The sequence below is a fragment of the Monodelphis domestica genome, chromosome 4 (assembly GCF_027887165.1).
Source record: "Monodelphis domestica isolate mMonDom1 chromosome 4, mMonDom1.pri, whole genome shotgun sequence".
Classification (NCBI taxonomy): domain Eukaryota; kingdom Metazoa; phylum Chordata; class Mammalia; order Didelphimorphia; family Didelphidae; genus Monodelphis; species Monodelphis domestica.
The window spans coordinates 239,962,895-239,984,460 of record NC_077230.1 but is presented as its reverse complement, the minus strand read 5'-3'; the positions used below and the strand labels follow the sequence as shown (position 1 = coordinate 239,984,460).

General features: G+C 34.7%; 1 protein-coding gene and 1 long non-coding RNA gene across 20 annotated transcripts in view; both read left to right on the top strand.

Annotated features, from left to right (window-relative positions):
* Window positions 1-21,566, top strand: part of NCAM1 (neural cell adhesion molecule 1) — a 438,552-nt gene that overhangs the window by 101,028 nt on the left and 315,958 nt on the right. The window lies entirely within an intron of this gene.
* Window positions 8,175-20,102, top strand: LOC107652427 (uncharacterized). The gene is made up of 3 exons (XR_008911303.1): window positions 8,175-13,409; window positions 16,948-16,999; window positions 19,787-20,102. It is a non-coding gene; the product is annotated as an uncharacterized LOC107652427 (long non-coding RNA).

Here is a 21,566-nt window from a genome sequence, read left to right as displayed (position 1 = left end):
AGAATTTATTATATTGGTTTCTTTATTCATTTATGCTTCCTTTTTTCTTCTTCATTAGAACCATTTGTATTTGTGTTGTCAGCGTTTAGTTTTTGATAATTTCCCAATTATATATACACATACATATATACATGCATGTATTCTTTTTCATATGTATGTTCCCAAATATATATAATGCTATTGAACATCTGACTTGTAGCATCTTGAGTCATGGGATCTTATATTCACTTTTCTAATTTCTTTGGAATCTGATCTTCTGAAATTTGGGGTATATATCATATTCTTTATAATATTTCATTTTTCATCTTTACCTTTGATCTATTTGAATCTGATTACTAGTTACTGATCATTTTTGTTTTTACTACTCAGTGAAAATTAAGTATAAAATTTATACTTCTACTTATCACTTTTTCTACCTTCAACACAAGTCTCTTTCAATATTTTATATTCCATGCTTACCTTCTCAGGGAGGTGGGGAGGACAAGCAAGGAGGGAAGGAGGATCAGAAAAAAAGAGAGAATTTGGGACACAAAACAAAAAATAATAAATGTTTTTAAATGTTTTAAGTATATAAACTATTCATTTGCACTTCATATATATTCTATTTAAGTCATAATTCTTTGTCAAATGGAAAGGCACTTGACTTGTTTTACCGTTGGACGAATTCGAGAGACCCAACAGTTGAGTGATCATTAAAAGGCTCCTAGTACACAGAAATTTTCTTTTAAAAAAATTAATAATCTAAAGAAGAATTTTTCAGATGTTTTGATTTTGGGATACTTTGCACTTTTTTTCAAATTACTGAGGACCTCTCCCTAAAAAAGAAGTTTTATTTGTGTGGGTTATGTCAATTTGTATTTATCCAATTAGAAATGAAAATATCTTAATATTATTGTGAAAATAGTTTTGATATTATGAAGTTCTAAAAGGGTCTCAGGGATGGGTGGGGGGTCTTTAGTCTACCTTTTGAGAACCACTGCTCTAAAGAATACCCAGTTGAGTGGTGGTGTTTTTTCCTCAACATAAATCTTTAGACCTTAGTTTCCTAACCTGTAATCTCTATAAAACTGCTATAAAATACTGTGCTGTACTACTTTGTATGACAGAGCACGGATTGTGCTGCTTTTAATAGCAAAGCTTTTTGTGTTTTCCTTCATGGAAAACTGCTCAATTCAATAACAAAGGAATTTCATTTGGGACCAAATCTATGTGGATAGTAAGTTGTTTACCTGAAAGTAATCGAATCCCCTACCTCGCTGATCGGATGTGGCGGCAGCGCCTTCCTTGGGGAATTGCTGCAAGTTGAGTCAATAAAGCAATTTAAAATGGAGGAAAACCTGCCCTCTTTTTCTTTTTAAAGAACAGGCAGACGAAGAAAGCAATCTAGTTCAGAAGAAAGCCCTAACTTTGGAGTCAGAGGACTTGGGTTTGAATCCTGCCTTGATCTGTACTACTTAGTGTGAGCTTGTTCTCTGTCTCTTACCCTCTACTTGCCAGTTTTCTTCTTATTGATGAAATGAGGAGGGTGGGATTAGATGACCTTTTAATCATTACTATTAGCAATAGAATTTAAAGAATTCTTCCACTGTGGAAAGCTGATTTTATGTTATTTAAAAAGTCACCTTTTATAACATAATTTTAATTTTAGCATTGGGAACCATGAAAGAATTCTAGATAAGAAGTTGAGAAGGCAGTAAAAAGAAAATTTACCAAAAAAAAAAAAAAACAGAGAATTTGCTTACTACATTTTATCTTGGTGTTATATACTTGGTACTAGGGCTAGTAAGTTTATGGACATTCATGTTTTAAAATAAGGCTAAAAGAAGTCTAATTCCACGGGTTACACAAGACCCCAGGACCAATATTTAACTCCCTTCAAGTCCTGGTCACTTAGTTTGTTGTTACATTGATATCCACTATACTCCAGGCCCTACACACACATTTTTACATGAAGAATCCTACTATGTTCCAGGTGCTGCAAAGCTAAATTCTTTATAAATATTATTTCATTTGATCCTGACAACAACCCGAGGAAGTAAGTGCTATTAGTTTCCCAATTTTAGATTTGAGGAAACTGAGACAAACAAAAATTAAGTGCTTAAGGTCACTCAGCCAGGAAGTGCCTGAGACTGACTTTGAAATCAGATCTTCCTGACCGCAAGCCCAGCACTCTATCCATTGTGCCACTCAACTATCCTTACTCAGGAAATGTAGCTGCTAGGTCAGGTATTTAATACAAATACTTTAGAGTACTAAGCATTTCTCTAGGGACTTCTTGTGTAATCCATTGTCTTTCAGGAAAATTAGAAATTAGAAAAAATAGGGAAAAAAAATTAGAAAAGCTAAGTACTAAAACCCTGGAAGTGGTTTGGACAAAATTTTCTTGGTTTTAAAATGCTTTACAGATTATTAGTATTCTACTGATATTTAATTACTTTGCATTTCTGAAGAGAAAAAAGCAAAAACAAACAAAACCAAACTTATGCTTTTTGTGTCTCATAAGGAAATGAGGAAAATGGGAAACATTTTGATTTGATTTTCCATAAAGATTCTTGAAAGGAGCCTTTGGCCTTTTTCTGTGACTGCTGATGGACGATGATTAAATCCAAGTCTGAGGAAGCCTAAGTGTTGAATCCCTTGTGAAAAGCAGGGAAACATTTTGAGGGGGAGAATAGATGAAGGCCTTGGGGACCAAGTTATGTCTTGTAATGACCTCTCTATCATTGTTGCATTCAGTACTGATTTGTCAGGAGAATGACAGACTCAGTCATGGCTTAGCTACAGCACCACTATATTTATTATAGATGTGGCATATCCAATGTGAACATATCTAAAAATCTACTAGAGCATTAAGTGTATTCTTTATGCTTTGAAATATTTGAATTCACTTCTCCTAAATTTTACTAACTCTAAGAGAAGTTTGAATATTTTCCACATTCTAGACTTTGTCAGGTTTGCGATGTTTTTTCCTTAGTGTATGTTTTTGCCTATAAATTATTGAGACATATTAAACTGAGTCCTGACTTCTAGGCCCAGAGCACCATGTGAAATAGATGAAAAATAAATGATTTAAGCTGGTACTAGGCAGTTCTGAAACAGCAAGTTACGAAAGTAATAATGCTCAGAGAAATGTGTAAGTAGAAAATTTGCCATATTTTAAAATGTGAGCCTGCACTATAATATGGGCTGTACATTATATAAATTCTCATAAATCAAAGAATTTTTCAGTAACCTAAAAACCATTTGCTCATGAAGGGAAAAAATATCTGTAGTGTAGCAAAATGAATTAAATATCTATAAGCTTATGTAATTCAGTCAATCTTCTCCCTGGTAACAATAATAATTATTATTAAGCTAATAATAACAATAATAGATAACATATAGCACTTTAAGGTTTGCCAAAACTTTATGTATTCTCTTATTTTATCCACAACCCCAAAAAGTAGGTGCTATTGCCCCCATTTTGCTGATAAAGAAACTGAGATTGAGGGAGATTTATTGACCTGCTCAGTGTCACACAGCTAGTGAATGTTTGAGAAGAAATTAGAACTCAAGCCATCTTGATTATATGTTCAGTGATCTATTCCAAGCAAATATACATTTTCTAAGTATAGAAAGGGGCAAGGGAGGAGTCCTGTACTTTACCATATTCTTTCCAGACACTGAGTTAGGTTGCTAAGGATACAAGAGCAATGAATGAAACAATCCCTACCCACAAGAGACTTCCATCCTAGGTAGTTCGGGGGATAGAATGTTGGAATTGAAACACAGGAATATTGAGTCTGAATCCCAGCTGAGACTTCATATCTCTGTGATGCTGGCTAAGTCCCAAAGCTCTCAGCCTTAGTTTCTTCATTGGTAAAATATGGAGGATGATGACAATGATAACACCTAGCTAGGGTTATTAAAATGATCAAATGAGATAATAGTTGTACAATTCTTTGCAAAACTTAAATATTAACCATCATCATCATTACTATTAATATGGGGGGATGAGTAACTATGAATAAATAGAAACCAAATAAATACAAATGCATAAAAAGTACTTAAGGTATGCTGGTAAATATTTAACCATCAGAACTCCAGGTAAGGGGAGAAATGAATGCATGATATACTTTAGAGTTTAATCTCCATTATTAACATTTTTCCATCTTTTTCTAAAGTCTAGACAATCAACAAAACAACAAAGCATGCTGTGATTTGCAGCATTTGCCAATTTCTGAGGAGGACATGCTTACACTGAAATCGCTTTAGCACACATGGAATATAAAGTAGTTTGGGAGAGAGAGCACTTAGCAGTTGGGCAGAGCAGATGCAGAAAATATGGCTATAATGGTAAAGAAAGAGAGGAAGTCTCTACGGCAGAGGCAAGGCCAGAGTGCATTCTTGGCCTGCGTGAAGGCCTTTAATGTTGCCTAAGTTGGTCTGCTCTGGAAATCAACTTGAATTTGTCTATTTCCAAAGTCAGGCTTTTCCCAGTATTTCCTATTAAGTTTATGTACCTTCTGCAATTGTTCTAAGCAACACCTGTTTCAAATCTCCCATTACCAGCTTTTTAAAGCAGCTGCTAATAGTGAAGACCACCCTAATTCTGATTCTTTCTCTCCATTCTCTTTTCATTACTCCTGATCCTATTAAGGTCTGTTTCTGCAGCAGGTCATAGTGAAACTGTTCTGATGTATATCTATGAGAGCAGGGTTCGAGGAGGGGCTTAGCTGTGGAGATTAAAAGCAGTAATAATAACAAAACAATTTATGATTTTTAAAAATTATAAAATGTCAGATTCTGACAGATGAAGGTTCTTTCCCCAGTTTGTTACTGGGCATTCTTGAGATGATGTAACACGGATCCTAATTTTTTGACTAACATTTTCATGCTCACTTTCAGAGTCAGCGTAATAAGGAATCAGAGCTGATAGTTGTTTTAATTGATACATTTGGGTGTCCTGGACAGAACACTGTGTTAGGAAACAGGAGAATAAGAGGCTCCTTCCATCCTTAATTATATAATTATTATTTTCTGGCTATTTGACATATAGAATCTGGCTAATGGCTTAGTCAGAGTTGGACACAGCAGAGTATCCTGTCTGATCAGTCAGAAGACTAATCTAGCTTTTGCTCCTAACTAGCCCTATGTTATTTAACAAATTATTTTACTTTTCTGAGACTGAATTGCCCATTCTGTAAAATAAGGTTAAGATATTTGACCCACTTAAAGGGAAGGGATTGGTTCAGATGATTTTTTTTAGATGTCTCCAGTTCTAAAATTCATGATTCTGTTAGAATGATTATTTCCTCTAAAATGAACTTTCAGAAATTTTTTTGTCATAGACCCCTTTGGAAATTTGGTGAAGTCTGTGAATCCTTTTTTAGAATGTTTTTAAATTCATAAAGTAAAATTTATGGAATTACAAAGGAAACTAGTTGTATTAAAAGTTACCAAAACACACATACACATTTAAGTTCACATATAACTTGTTTCTTTTTTTAAACCTTTATTTTCTATCTTAGAATCAATACTGTATGTTGGTTCCAAGGCACAAGAGTGGTAAGGGCTAGGTAATGGAGGCTAAATGATTTGCCCTAAGTCACACAACTAGGAAGTATCTGAGGTCCAATTTGAACCGAGAACCTTCCAGCCACTTAGCTGCCCCTTCGTAGATACCACATTAAGAATTCTTGGAAACCAGGAAAAAAAATTTTTTTTCCTCTTGATGCTACAGGAAGTATGGTATTGTACAGAAAGTATAGCCGATAGCCTAGGATATAAGATTAAGAATAAAGAAGTAGAAGCACATTTAGTATAGACCCTAATACCTCTGAAACAGGTTCTAATAAGTAAATTGATATATTTGAAGGTCAACTTTTATATTGTCCTTAAATTGGAGTTTAGGGTACTATAGCTATATTTGCCTTATTTATAAAATGTTCCAGATGAAAGATATTTTACTATGTAATGCATTTTTCCATGATATATGCATCATCTTTGACTATTCTACATAATCTTATTTTATTAATTTTCTTCAGATAATTGAGAAGCAATGTATCTCATTTATGACTTTATTATGAAATAAACTTGTACATTTTGTATTCATTTAGCTATCTCCATTTGAAAGAATTGTCATTTAAAGGATGATTTACAAGATTTTTTGGATTAAATATTTTTGACATTGTATGAAGTCTTGTTTGTCAAATAATTCCAGTTCTAAATATTTGTGAAGGGAAAGAAAGGCCTACAAAACATTTTCTCTTTTTCATGATTCTAAAAGGGCTGTATAGTTTTAAATAAGGAAACAGGAGTTGGATATCACTTCTCTGAATGTTTTCCCTCAAAGCTGCTTTTATGTTATTGTTTATGATTTTTTTAAAATAATGAATACATTCTAAAAGAGTTTGAAAGTAATATATGCATATTTTACTCCCCCTGTCTCTCTTTACCTTCTTAAATTTGAAGAGTAAGTAATTTCTCCCACCCCTCACCCTGGCACATTTTTTCTCTAACAGACTGGGCTGTGGTTGTTTGAAGCAGTTACTTGGAAAGCTTGGATATAAAATTTTGAGAAGATATAAATGGCCCTATTTGGAAAAATGGTCATAAAGAAGTGTTAACAACTGTAGTTAATTGGTTGACCAAACCTTCCAGGGGCGTATATAATAAACCTGCTTATACATCTTATCACTTTATATTTATAGCTGGGATTTATGTAGCTAATTTCCCTACTGCTTTTTTTAGTCATCTGATGAGAAGAGAAAGGTTTATGCAAATTACTTGTGCATCACTGATCCATCATTATTTGCATGGGGACTGAAATAACCTGTGAATGGAAATGGGATAGGTGAACAAGAAAGTATTTCATCTATGGAGCACCTTCCCTGGGATCGCCTTATTATTGCTGCCACTTGGGGCTTACGCTACTTTTCACAGTTCCTTAAGAGTTTGCTTGATTGGGCTGACAAATACTTGAAACTTGAATTCTGTGTCTACATATGTGAAATGAATTGACTACAATACAAGTAATGTGTTCATTTTGTCCTCCCTAGCAATCAGTGCTGATTGTCTTAAAATTAATTTGCCTTGGTGATTAGTATTAATTGTAATGATGGTCTAAATGAGATGATGGGTTGTACTTGTAGCCTGACTTGTCCTCCAGTGTAAGACACAGATTGAGGTTTCTTTATTAGGCAATGTCTGCCCATAACCAAAGTGTAGATTCAGTTATTATTGGATTAGTTAATTTGACCACAGCAGACAGCTCATCTTGATGATTCAATGGAACACTTGGCCTGAATTATCTCTGGGAAAACTTTGAGAGTTCCCCAGAGGACCTTGCTCTCTGTTATAATCATTAGCATCTGGAGAACTGGACTTCACTCTGGGGTACTATATATGCTTGCTTATCCTTATCCACCCACACCATGAAAACTGCATAAAGGCATGGCAGGGGCAGAAAGTTCCTGGCCTGGGATAATTAGTCATACCCCAAATATACTCTTACTCAGCATACCTCTTATAGAGCCTGAAATATTCTTGAAAAGATCTAGGTCTCATTTTCTGCTTATGATTGATTTTTGAACCTCAGTCCATATCTGTATGTTCAAACTCTTGTCTCTGTTTCTCTGTTTGACATGTACCTCTGAATGTTTCCTCTGTCCTTCCTATATAAATTCTGTTAAGTTCCCTCTACTCTCTCTCTTTCCCCCCCCTTTTTGTACTCCCTGACCCCCTACCCCCTTAGTTTCCCCTTATTACTTTCCCTGTAGGGTAAGATAGAATTCAATACCCCCATGGATCTAGATACTCTTTCCTCTCAGAATTGATTTCACTGAGAGTAAGGTTTAAGTATCACCTATTAGTACTCTCTTCCTCTCCTTCTTATAAGAGTATTCTTCCCCTCCCCTTTCCATGTATATCTTTGTATGATAAAGATTGTCCTATTTATTTTATTTCTTCAAGTATCTCTTGGTGCCATCTTCGATTCCCCCTCCCTTTTTCTTTTTTTTGCATATCATCTTATAGCACTTATTACCCCAATCTCTTCCTGTGAATGATTCTTCTAATTACTATAAGAGTGAATATAATTTTTGAGAGTTACAAATAACATTTCCCCTTACATTAATATAAATAATTTGATCTTATTGAAGCCCTTAAAGAAGCACATTTGAATAAAAAAAACAATTCCCCCCTTTTCCCGCTTTTATTTACCTTTTCATGTTTCTCTTGATTTTTGTGTTTGGATATCAAACTTTCCACTTAGTTCTGGTCTTTTCTTTACAAATACTTGGAAATCTTCTATTTGTTGAATGCCCATACTTTCTCCTGGAACTATATAGTCAGTCTTGATGAATAGGTGATCCTTGGTTGAAGACCCAATTCTCTTGCCTTTCTGAATATCGTATTCCAAGCCTTGCAGTCCTTTAGTGTGGAAGCTTCCAGATCTTGTGTAATCCTGATTGGTGCTCCTTGATATCTGAATTGTCTCTTTTTGGCTTCTTATAAAATTTTCTCCTTAGCTTGGAAGCTCTTGAATTTGGCAATTACATTGCTGGGAGTTGTCTTTTGAGGATTTAGTGTAGAGGGTGTTCTATGAACTCTTTCAATGTCTAGTTTACCCCCTTGTTCAAGAACATCAGGGCAGTTTTCTTAGAATATTTCTTATCCTTTGATGTCAAGATTTCTGTTTATTTCTGGGTTTTCAGGTAGACCAATGATTCTCAAATTGTCTCTTCATGCTCTGTTTTCCTGATCCATCATCTTTTCAATGAGATATTTTATGTTTTCTTCTATTTTGTCAGTCTTGTGACTTTGCTTTATTAATTCTTGCTGTTTTGCAAGATTGTTGGCTTTCAATTGCCTAATTTTGGTCTTGAAGGACGGGTTTTCCTTTTCAGTTTGGTCTATCCTGCTTTTTGTGGCTTCCAGCTCTTTCTCCTATTGGGAGTTCTTGTCCTTTAAACTGTTATTTTCTTTCTGAACTATTTCCCACTTTTCTTGCCAGAAGGCTTCCATCTTTTTGATAAGCTCCAATGTAAATTCTTCAAGAGCTTATAGACAATTTCCATTTTTTGGAAGTTTTTGGTGCATTTATTTGTATTTCCTCTTCTATTTCCTCTGTAGCCTGGGTTTTTCCTCCATAAAAATTATTCAGGGTCAACCCCATCTTCTTGTTTTTCTTGGTGTTGGGAAGTTGTTGCTCCTGGCCACTGTTTGCCATTACTGTTGTGGTCTTTCCTTCCATTTCCAGTTAGAAATCTGAGTGATATGGGAAGGCTCTCTGTGTATGGAGCTAAGGAGCAAAGTTTTTGCCTGAGGCCACCTCATGAATTTCTGCAGATTCTGTTGTTTGCTGCCCTTCTCTGTACTATCTCCCATGGGCACCCAAGGTCTACTCTCTTCAGCCTGCTGGGGTTTCAAGTCTAACTGCTCTCAGTGGTAGGTTTTTGGTGGTCTTAGTCAGCTTCCAAGGACCTAGAGGTGCCCCTCAGTCACTCTAGAGGTGCCCTCATTCACTCACTGATTCTAGTGTGCACTGACTCTGGCTCTGTAGTTGGGGTGGGGAAGAGTTGATCAACTCGCATTTTGGTGGAAGCTTTTCCACCCTCTTATAGTGTGGGAATGCCCAAATCCCACATACCTTCAATGCTACACCCTACTGTAGAGTCCCTTCGTTCATATGAATTTGGGTTTTTTTGGCTTTTTGAGGTAGTCTGTATCGGTAGGTGGTGAGGAGAGGAAGAGTCTAGCATCTAGACTGCCACCATATTTACCCAGATGTGCCCTTCCTATATAAATTCTGAATTGTGACCATATCCTCCAGTTTGATTAGACACCCCTAAATCTTAGTTTTGTTAGAATTTGTAGTAACTGCACACTGTTTTTTTTTTCCAGATGGAGCATCTTCCCTAACAATGTTTTCTAGTTTTTGTCTTACATTAGCTATTTTCCTTTTAGCCTAGCCTTGTATTTATCCTCTTTATCTTTCATAAGAATCCAGTATTAGGAGACTGCCCACTTAACTATTCTTGCCAGTCATTGTTAGTGATCTAACTTTTTATTATCAGCCTGTTATTTGTCATGAAATAGTGTGAGTATTGAAAAACCCTAGCTTTGGAGTCAGTTCAAATTCCAATTCTTGCTATGTGACATTGGGCAAGTTAATTAACTTTCCTAGGTCTCTCTTCTTCATCTGTAAAATGAGGATGCTTAGACTAGCCAGCCTCAGAGGGCCCTTCCACCTCAATCTTATTATTCTGTGATGAACTAAACTATTTATTTGTAATGTGGGTCATAATATCAACTAATATTTATTATGTAATTGTGTAATTGGAATCTGAACCCAAGAACTACAATTCCCAGCACCCTACTATTCTCACATTACATGCTGATATAGGCAGGATATAAGTTTTGTGTAGCCCTGCCTCTTGCTTGCTTTTCTTGTGATCACAGGCAGCTGTGGATGTGGACTTTTTGAGAGCCAGGAGAACTTACTCATGTGGGTTTACTTTTATTAGATAATTAGACTTTTATACTTCTATTTCTTTTTTATACCTTCTACTTCAAGTAATGATTAATACACTTTATAAAATTAATACTTGGTGTGTTAGACGTTAATTTAAATCTTACATTTGTGGGCTACTTGAAAGTTTCCAAAGTGCTTTCTATACTTATTTGTATTTTACAATAACTATTTGGAATAGGTGTTTCAGATGCTATCATTACCCTTTAGAAATTGAGGCTCCTCAGATATAAAGTGACTTGCCTATCATCAGAGGGGTAGTAAATTTGAGGGATAAAATTTGAGTCAGGTCAGTGAATTCAAATCAAAGTCTATACCCCCATAATATAACAATGTATCTCCCTGAAGTAAACACATAGATTTCACCACAAAAATGCATTTGAAAAAATATAGGCCAGATAGATAGACTGAATTGAGGTGGTAGGTTTCTGCTGCTAACAGGGTTGGACTTTAAAATTATATAATCATTGAGTTTTAGATGTGAAAGTGAACAAAGAAATAATTTAGTCCAATTCCCCACCTATATGAACAAATTTAGGACTATAGTGGGGGGAGCTTGCCCAAGAGCATACAATGAATTGTTCTCCTCCCCTAGAATATTTATGTTTGCATGTCTTTAAACTTTTATCCAACATTTCCATAATTAGTAAAAATTCATTGATCCAATAAATAAGTGACTACATTATTTATATCATAGACACCTTTTAAAAAAACTTTGGTAATAGTATGAAACTCTTGCTAACATTAGAAGCTTTCCTGGTACAAACAGGGATAAAACAAGTAAGTCCACTCTTATATTGTTTGACATAATTTTGGAAATGTTAGCCATAGCAAAACAAATTTTTAAAACTCTTAGAGAAATTAATGCTATAAATTTTGGCAAAAAGGTAAGATTGGGTCTATTTGCAGATAACATAATATATTTAGAAAACTACTGAGAATTGGTGAAGAAACCAATTATGGTAATAGCTTAAGCAAGGTAGCAAGATGCAAAATAAAACCACAAAATCATCAGCATTTCTTTATAGCACCAACAAAAAACAAGGAAGAAATAGTAACAAGATATTACGTTCAAAAGAACTACAAAAAACATAAACTAGATATCTGACAATTCATTTACAAAACGTGATTGTTCCTTGTAAACAGAATGTAATTATATTAACTATTTTGATGTATAGATTTAATGCAATACTAATTAAGTTATTGCAGAAATACAGTTTTAGAACTAGATAAAAATAAATTTATATGGTAGAGTAAAAGATCTAGAATCTCAAATGAATGAGAGAAGTTCAAATGAAGGGGCCATAATATTATCAGATCTCAGACTATGACATAAAGCAAAAATCATCAAATATTTGTTTCTGCTTTAAAGAAAAGAAAAAATGATCATTGAAATAGACTAGATTAACAATAAAGAGAAGCAGTTAAAAAAACAGCAGCCTTTCACTTGATGAAAGCATTTGTTTTACAATTGTTTTGACTATATTATGTACGTGATATTTCCTTCATTAAAATAATATCTCCAAATGGGACAGAGTTAGGATTACTTTGCTTAAATCTCTATGTGCTCAGTGCCTACTATTGTGCCTGACACATAGTAAATGCTTGATTCATATAAAAGATCACATCATTTAAACACCAGATAATATCAGGTATCTTCAATAGCTATGGCTAGGAGAGGAATTTTTATTTAAATACAAGAAAAGAGAGATCATTAAAGATGTTAGAAAATTTTGTTGTATAAGTTAAAGCTTTTTCACTAATAAAATCAATGAAGGTAGACTCTGAAGAGTGAGAAAATATTTGTACAAAATGCCACTGCCAAAAGTCAAACATCCAAAATATATATATTTATGTATATGTTCATATATATGTATGTCTATATACACACAAAGAATTTAGATCAAAAGATATATATACATTTATGACCAAGACATTCCTCAATAGACAAGTGATGATACATATGAAGTTTTCAAAAATAGGAATTAAAAAGCCGAAATGATGACATATTCAGATCACTAATGGTGATAGAAATGCAAATTTAAAAAGACTGCTTTTTTTTTTACCTCACACCTTACAAATTGACAAAAATGACAGAAGATAGAGTTAATATTATAGGTGATGTAAGAGGAAGTGATTACTGATGCACTGTTGATACTTGAGTTACTTTCTATCCACTGCACCACCTACTTACCCTGGCAATACCATTAATGGGCAACAATAAAGAAAAATGTATTAAATATCTACTATGTTCCACTGTGCCAGGGACTGTGGATATAAGTATGGATAAAACAAAACCTATTCACAAGGACCTTATGTTCTAATGGAGTAGAAAACAAGGATATAACTGAATTTGCAGTATAAATATAAAGTAAAAAATATGCTTTTTAAAGAAGTTAAATATAAGGTAGTTTAGGAGGGTGAACACTAGTATTTGGAGGAATCAGAAAAGGCTTCAGGTAGAGGATGATGCCTGAGCTAGATCTTCTAGGAAGAGATGGACTGACAGAAGAAAGGAGAAGATGCAGTTTAAGATGTGGGACAGCAAGTACAAAATCAGGAGATTTTGCTAAAGAAGCAGAGAACTATTGAAACTCAGTTTGGCTGGATCACACAGAGCATGTGTGTGTGAGAGAGCAATATTTAATGAGGAATGAAAGCTAGATTGGGATCAGGTTGAGTAGGGATTTAAAAGCTAAACAAAGGAGATTATATTTGATCTTAATGGAAATAAGAAGTCACTGCAGTCAATTGTTTGGCAACAATGTGTGGGATGGGCTGGAGTCATGAGAGAGTTGAGGGTAGAGAGACTAATTAGGAGACTTATAAGGATCTAGGTGAGAGAGGATGAGAGACTTGAATTTGTAGCTGAGCGAGTTTAGAGATAGGCGTGGAGGTGAGAAATGTTACCGAGGCAGAAATGACAACACTTGTGTAAATGGGTAAAGGGAAAGGGAAAATGAGAAGTTAAGAATAATGCTAAGGTTATGAATCTAGGCAATTAATAGGACGATGTTGCTTTCAACAAAAGTGGGGAAATTTGGAATATGGGAGAGGTTTGTTTTTTTTTTTTGTCATTTCAGTTATGTCCCATGGTGACCCTGTTTAGGGTTTTCTTGGCAAAGACACTGGAGTAGTTTGCCATTTCCTTCTCCAGCTTATCTACAGATGAGGAAACTGAGTTAAACAATTAAATAATTTCCCAGGATTGCACAGGTAGGAAGTAATTGAGGTCAAATTTGAACTCAAGTCTTCCTGACTCCAGACCTGTCACTCTATCCACTGAGCCACCTAGCTGTCCTGGGGATTGTTTAGGGAGAGGTACTGAGTTCAGTTTAGGACTTGTGAAATATGAGATATTCACTTTGAAATGTCTTATTGTTATTTGGTAATATGAGGCTGAAACATAGGGGGAGAAACTAAGACTAAATGCCAAATGCCCCTTCAGCTCATTTTTACAGCTGAGGAACTGAGGTAAACAGGCTTAAGTGACTTACTCAGGGTCATTCAACTAGTAAGTATCTTTGATCAGATTTGAACTCAAGTTGTCCTGACTCCAAGCCTGGTACTCTATCCACCATTCCATCTTTTTTTAACAGTACACAAGGCTAACTTCACAGCATATGAAGTGTTAGAACTATTTGTTTGTCTGTGTTATATGATATAACGATATAGATGACTTATAGTTTAAAAAAGGGTTGTTGGGTTTTTTTTTTAACCCTATCAGACAGGTTGGTGAACGCTTGGTATAGGAGACAGGCTACTGTATTTGGAGTGAGGACCTGGGTTCCAGCCCCACGTTAGATGCTTACTAGCTCTGTATGATCCTGGCAAGTCACTTATCTGCTGTCTGCCTTAGTTTCCTGAACTATAAAATGAGAAGGTTAGACTATGATCTCTATGGTCCCTTCCAGTCCTAAGTTTATGATCATATGACCATGATAGACCTAATTTTGTTATTTACATATTTCTGAATATTTCTTAAATAAACATTTATGTGCTAGTAAATTGATTATGTGAAAAGAGAACAATAAAAATAAAGAGCTCTTATATTAACTTGCCAAATTCAAGTTGCACTTAGAAATCTGATTTCAGTGTGAGTTGGAATGGATTTAAATTCTAGTCAATTCAGTATTTCATTTATAGATAATGTTATCTCTTGGCCTAGTTAAACTTAGGAAATGGTGGGCATTTCTGAACATATTTCACTTTATTTATGTCTTTAAAGTATTGAAAGGGTTCTGATAATCAGGTAAGAATGGATAGAGCCTGCTGTGAGAATTCTGAATAATTCACAGTTAGTTGAAAGAACCCTGGACTCTTGGATTTGAGTCCTAGATATACCCCTTATTAACTTTTATGACTTTGAGCAAGTCTCTTAACATCTCTTACTTTTAATTTTCTCTTCTGCAAAATGTGACAGATAATACTTGTATTGCCTACCTCAGAGAGTTGTTGTGAGGCTCAAATGAGATAATGTATGTAAAGTGCTATAGAACTATAAAACCACCATATAAATGCAAGTTATTAAATTACACATAGGATGTTAAATGATCCACATATTGATGTGGCTGAAAAATTCAGAAATTACTTTCCCATGTCTTTCTTCCTTGTCCCTACCTCTTCCCTTCCACCCTTAGTTTAACTTATTAGTGTCAGCTGTAGTAGATTGAAATATATATTTATCATGAAATCATATATTTAGAAAATCACCAAAATGATTGTCAGTAATTCTAATAGAACTGGGTTTTTCTTTGGAAAGGAATGTTAAATCCACATAGGAGCAATTTAAAAAATATAAAAGGTATAGAATCATAGTCCTTTTTGGTTGAAACTATTTCCCCTTTATTCCAGAAATACATAAAAACCATTTATTTAATCTCTGATCCTACCTCACCATATGGTAAAATTATTCCAGTTAGCTTTGAGCTTTGCATGGTTGGATTGACTCTCAATATTCTTAAACTATGTATGGATGCTGTGTGAATTGAACCTAGAAAAAAGGATGAGTGTTATATAATTCACCAATTATAAAAGTGCCAAAGTTATGAACCTGTGCAAAGATGACATGCAAACAAATAAACATCAAAGACAGAAATGGAAGCAGTAAGTACACCACATATTTGGCTAAGGCTCTGACTCTATCCCTAGAAATGTGAGCCTTATTCAACACAGCATTTCTCAAAGCCTAATTTCTCATATAAATGATTCTTTAAACTGGGGTTGAATTCCAAAAGAGTATCTCACACAATGAAATAAGGAGGATAAAGCCAAAAACTTAGCAGGGAACAAATAGTGCTTATCAGAGATAGCCAGTGTCAGTGAGACAGTCTGTGTTTTAAAAGTAGTCATGTTTATAGTTAAATCATCTTAAGTAGGCTTTTTCTTTTTAGATTTTTCGGTATATTATCCCTGCTAGGCCTTTTCTAGATTAGAAAACTAACTTTAAGAAGAATAAAAGGTACAGAAGAATAACAGAAATTAAATTGCAGAAGGCAACTGTAACACTGTTTATCTCACTACCATTTTATCTCAGGAAATTAACATATCCCCATGGGATTTTAGATATTCTAAGGGCTCAGAGCCCAATATTTCCATTTAGTTTCTACTTGACTAAAATCTGCAAAAGCCTTCAGACAAAAGAAATCAGCAAATTGACTTACTTGAAAGAATTTTGGCAAGCTAATCCCATTTATTTTTTATTTTAGGGGTCATATCTGTGATTTCATTTGGGTTAGGTTCACCAGTAAAGATGAAAAACTTATTTGAATTTCATTGAAAGTTCCTGGGGGGGGGGGGTATTAACAGGTCAAGTGTTTTATATGTGGTCACTTAGTATGTGCCAGAAGTAAGATTTGAACTTACTTCTTCCCTACCCCAAGGCTATCCCTTTATCTAATATGCCACAATAATCAGATCTATTAGGGGTGATTCAACTTGGACTCTCCCAATATTAAGAAAGAATATTTCAATATTATCTCCCTTCCAATTAAAAATATGAATTATATCAAGCCAGAGGGACAGCATGGTAAGAGAACAGTTCTAGAAAAATTAATGGTAAGAAAAATAGTAGAGAAGAGTCAGGGGACATGGATCTGACTCCTAGCTCTGATTATACTACCTTTGTAACCTTGATCAAATTAATTAATCTTCCTGACCCTCAGTTTCCTCATTTATAAAATGAGGGGAATGAATCAAATGACTTTTGAAGTCTCTTCAAGGTATAGATCTATGAATCTACAATCGATAAAAGTAATGATTATAATATTCTTCTGTATTTATAAATTTTGATCTGCATTTATAAGTATACATATATGTATATGCATACATGTATACATATATATCCAAAAGTCATAAGTAAGAGGGAAAATAAAAACATAAAAGAATGTTCAGGAGTTCTATGCAGTAAACTTTTATTATTGTCTTCATTACAGTGTTAAGATTTTTTGCCCTATTGTGCTCTTCTGGGAGACCTTTGATCCTAAGGTTTGTTTGTTTTTTTCTTTTTACTCAGTTCTGTCTTTGAGATTAGCATGTTTTTTCTTGCATAGTAAGCATGTTTTGTGTAATTTTTTTTTGAGGAGAAGAAGGGTGGCTTTTCTTCATTTCTTCACTTCTGTATTCTTAATCTGTCATTCTCCATTTCTTTGATGTGATTTGCCATTTCAGATTCCAGTTTTTCTATTCTGTCTATAATTTTTTCTGTGTAGGCTGTAAATTTTATTCTCATAATTCTCATTTATCTTTTGAACCATTCAGGAACAGTATGTTGGGGTTTCATGTTCTTTTCACATTCCACAACTCAAAAAGAGTTGGATCATTTTCTTTTGTTCTGCAGGGTTTTTTTTTTTTATAGATGCCTGAACTCTTTTATTAGATCTTTAGTACACATTTACTTCTATTGCAACTGTTTTCCCTGATGATTTATTTGCTTATGTTCAAGTTCATTGAATTTTTTTCTAATTGAAATCTTTGTTAATTTTAGCCTCCATCCAGTCTTCTTTATTTTCCTTATCACTCACTTTATGACCCCTCCTCTCTGTGTGGTTTCCTTGAAGGCTAGATTTCAAAGCATCTCAGTTTCCTCCCAGTTGGAGTATAGCCCCAATAATAATCAGAAGGTATGAACAAGTTTGTAATTTTTTATGTTAATTTCATATCAGTTCCAAAAAAGTTCTAAATTTCATATCAGTGCAAATAACAATTTGACTGGCAGGTTAATAATAGTTTCCCTCTTTTGCCAGCATTAGGTATTATGATATTTTGTTTTCTTTACCAATTTGATAGGATTCCAGTGGGTTTTCAGTTATTTATTTTTATTAGATTTAAAGTATTCAAATGTCTTGATAATTCATATTCAACTTTTTGAGAATTTTTCTCTTTATATTCTTCAGCCACTTATGAATTGGAGCTTTATTCTTTCTCGGCTAAATTTGTCACACCTCTTTATGGCTTTTTAGTGTTATTGGAATTGTTTAAGGCTATGTTTCTTCCTCATTTTTTTTCCTTCCCTTCCTACCCTGAGTACATTGCCTTATGTTGGGATAGGGAGGGAATGTTTAAAAAAAAACAATCAAATTTACCTGTTTTAGCTCTTACAATGGCCTTTACATAGGGCTTATTAAGAATTTTTCTCTACAATTGGTAAACAATTGATGTTTTAGAAGGAAAAACTCACTTTCTAATATTTTGCGAGATGTATCATGGTAGAGTGACTAGGGGGACAACCTTGGACATTGAACACAAGTACAAAGCCAGGAAGTGGAATGTGGTGGATAGAACACTGGTCTGGCTGAGTGATCTTCCAGTGGGATCTTTCATAAAGGAATAGTGACCTTTTGGGGAAAGAAGGCTGCTGTGGCACAGTGGACAATTGGGAATTAATTGATTCTAGAGAGGACCCAGTAATGTGACATTTTCAAACTATATTCCATAAACTCCTGAGGATGGGTAATATGTAAGTACAGTCTATCTGAGGTAATATCAGTGCAAATGATTTTCCCCTCCCCCCAAATATTTTTTTAAACCCCTACCTTCTTTCTTGGAGTCAATACTGTGTATTGGCTCCAAGGCAGAAGAGTGGTAAAGGCTAGGCAATGGGGGTCAAGTGACTTGCCCAAGGTCACACAGCTGGGAAGTGTCTGAGGTCAGATTTGAACCTAGGACTTCCTGTCTCTAGGCCTGGCTCTCAATCCACTGAGCTACCCAGCTGCCCCCTCCCCCCAAATATTTTACAGTTTATATAATTATGAAATTATGCATATCAAAATACTTTCTATGTTCATCCTTTATTTTGGCATGAGAATAGGGTTATTTTCCCTTTATTATGCTTCAGAATTTCCTTGACCTTTCTTTCTCCTCAAGGTTATTCCATAACTCTTGAACTCCAAAGACCAGCATTTATAGGCTCCAATCTAAGCCCCAAAATGTCCTGTGGTCAAATTAGTTTGGGAAACACTGCCCTACAAGATGCTGACTTGCCTCCAAATCAATAGCCTTAGTGTTAAATGTCTTTTGTGGTAGAAGAGCCTCCTACTTATGGATATGGGTTTTGTTCTTAAAGTTCTTTCTAAATTAGTTGCTTGGAATTCAGAAGTCATATTTCTGTAGGAACAATGTTATAAATGGCTGGGTTCCCAAGCAATCCAACAAAACCCTATTTACACTGTACTGTAATGAAACTCTGTGACTATATAGAATCTAATAATCTTTCATAACATTGTTTCTATGGGAAAATTTGTTACAATTTCTAGTTTAGGGCTCCAGGCTGTAGTGGGAGAATTTTAAAGATAGGAGTCCTAGGCAGAAGGTATTTTAGGTGAATGATTAATTAGCCTATTTTACTTGCCAAAATGCCCAATCCTCCCACCACACTAGACAATATTGACATTTCTAATGTATACATTAAGATTAGGAATAATCCCATAGAATAAAAATAGTTTATATTTATAGACAGTTGAAGCTCATGACTTCAGGCACTCTTATGCTGGAAGGGAGCACAGAAATAGCCATGCTATGGATGGTTCTGCTTGAGCTGGACTAAAACACACTTAAGTCGCACCATCCGATTTTCCTATTCCTTTTAGATAGTTGCTGTTTGTGGGTTGATAAATTATTGTTAGTAATTTGTAATGATGTTTTAAAGCCCTAACAAAGGAAGGGCATGCTATCCACAGCTGCAAAATGATTTTCTTTAATCTATTTACGTCCATTTCATTTTCTCTTATCTGTTTTACTTGACATTTTTATTTTTATGATTTTGTTTTATTTTAGCCTGAGCATACAACTGGAATCTTAAAGGAAAGCTAATGTAAGGACAGCTGTGAACCGATTTCCTAATGTACAGTGGCCAAAGGAGCTGTTGTTCCTCCTTATCTCTACCTTTGAAATCAATATCTTCCTTCAAAATCTAGTTCAAGTGCCATCTCTGCTTGGTATCTTCCCTGATTCCCTTTCCACAACAACTATGACCCCCTACCTGAAGGTGGTCTCCCTCTCCTCAAATATTCCTGGAATACTTGGTCTGGATAGCTCTCCTATCTCCTGAATAAAGTATTATATTAATGTACATCCACTAGGAGAATACAAACTCCTCTCCACTGGAATATGTCCTTTTGTCATTAGTCCCCAATTCTAGCCACCCAATTAGTTCCTTGTACATTGATGTTACTTAATGATGGAATTTTTTTGAAGTAACACTTATAAAGATTAAATTAAATTAAAAACCAAAACAAAAGTAATCTCAGGAAAATGTATAATGAGATTTTTGAAATATCATTGTACCTTACAGAACTTTTCTGTAATGATAGTGATATTTATAAAAAGGCAAAACCTAAATATAGTTTTATCAGTCATATCACTTTGTCCAGGTGTGATCAGACTTAGGGGAATGAATTTCACTAATCAAATTCATGACTCTCATTCATAAACAATAGGATGCTAATGTGTTAATTTACAATGAGAGATCATATATTCATGTTCACTATTTTGAGTGCACTTGTCCAGTTATCTGGTTACTTGGCAAGACCAATTAGTCTTCAAAAGATTGCTTGTTGAGCAAGGAATTAGAGCAGAGGGAATTGGTATCCATATAGGATATTATCTCTAGGCTATAGAATTGCCTGGAGAATTTTCTCTATTCTACACTAGCATTCTAGTGACAGGAATATTTGGGTCTACCATAGGAAGCCTGTTTTCATTAAATTCACAAACAGTTGTTATGTGGCAACTGTGCAAGACACTGGAAATATAAAGACAAAAATGATATAACCTCTGCCCTCATGAAACTTAATTATAATAGAGGTGGGATTAGAATACTATAAGTTTACAAGTAAACAATATAGATTCAGTACAAGGATTTTTTTATCTCCTTAGGTACTTCTAGCCATACATTCTCTTAATAATCCCTAAGGCTTATTTAAAATCCATATTCCAGGGTGCTTGAAATTAACTTCCAGATCTTTTCCCTATGTGAAATATGGCTAAGGAATTTGTGCTGTTAATTTTTAAAACCTAAATGTAGGACTTTATATTAATCCCTGGTAAATGTCATGTTTCTGATTTTAGCCCAGCATTCTCCTCTAAATCTTTGTCCTGTTGTCTAACATAGTGACTGCCTCTCTAGAATTTTCTAATCTTAGTATTTAATAAAACTTCCTTTTTCAACTTTCAGTAATTGATCTAGGCAAATATATATGAGGACAGAATCCAGTGGTTCAGGTCTCATGCCAACATAACAGACCCTTTGGGTCATTCACTACCATTTGGCCTATATCTGATCTTCTGGGAGTCCAAATTATCATGAGAGATTTGTCATGCTTTGCTGAAATTGAGGCATACCATTCTATTGTACCTACCTGATTTGTTGACCTAGTGACTTTATTGAAAAAGGAAAGACCTTGTGTCCTGGCTCTGATTCTTGCTTCCACAGTGTTTGGATGGAATTGATCCAGGGTTCTCTAGCACCCCTCTTCTCTGAACCTCTTCTTTCTGCAGCCCATCAACCCTTGGGATCCCCACTTTCAGCCACCAACCTCTCTGGGACCAGCCTCCA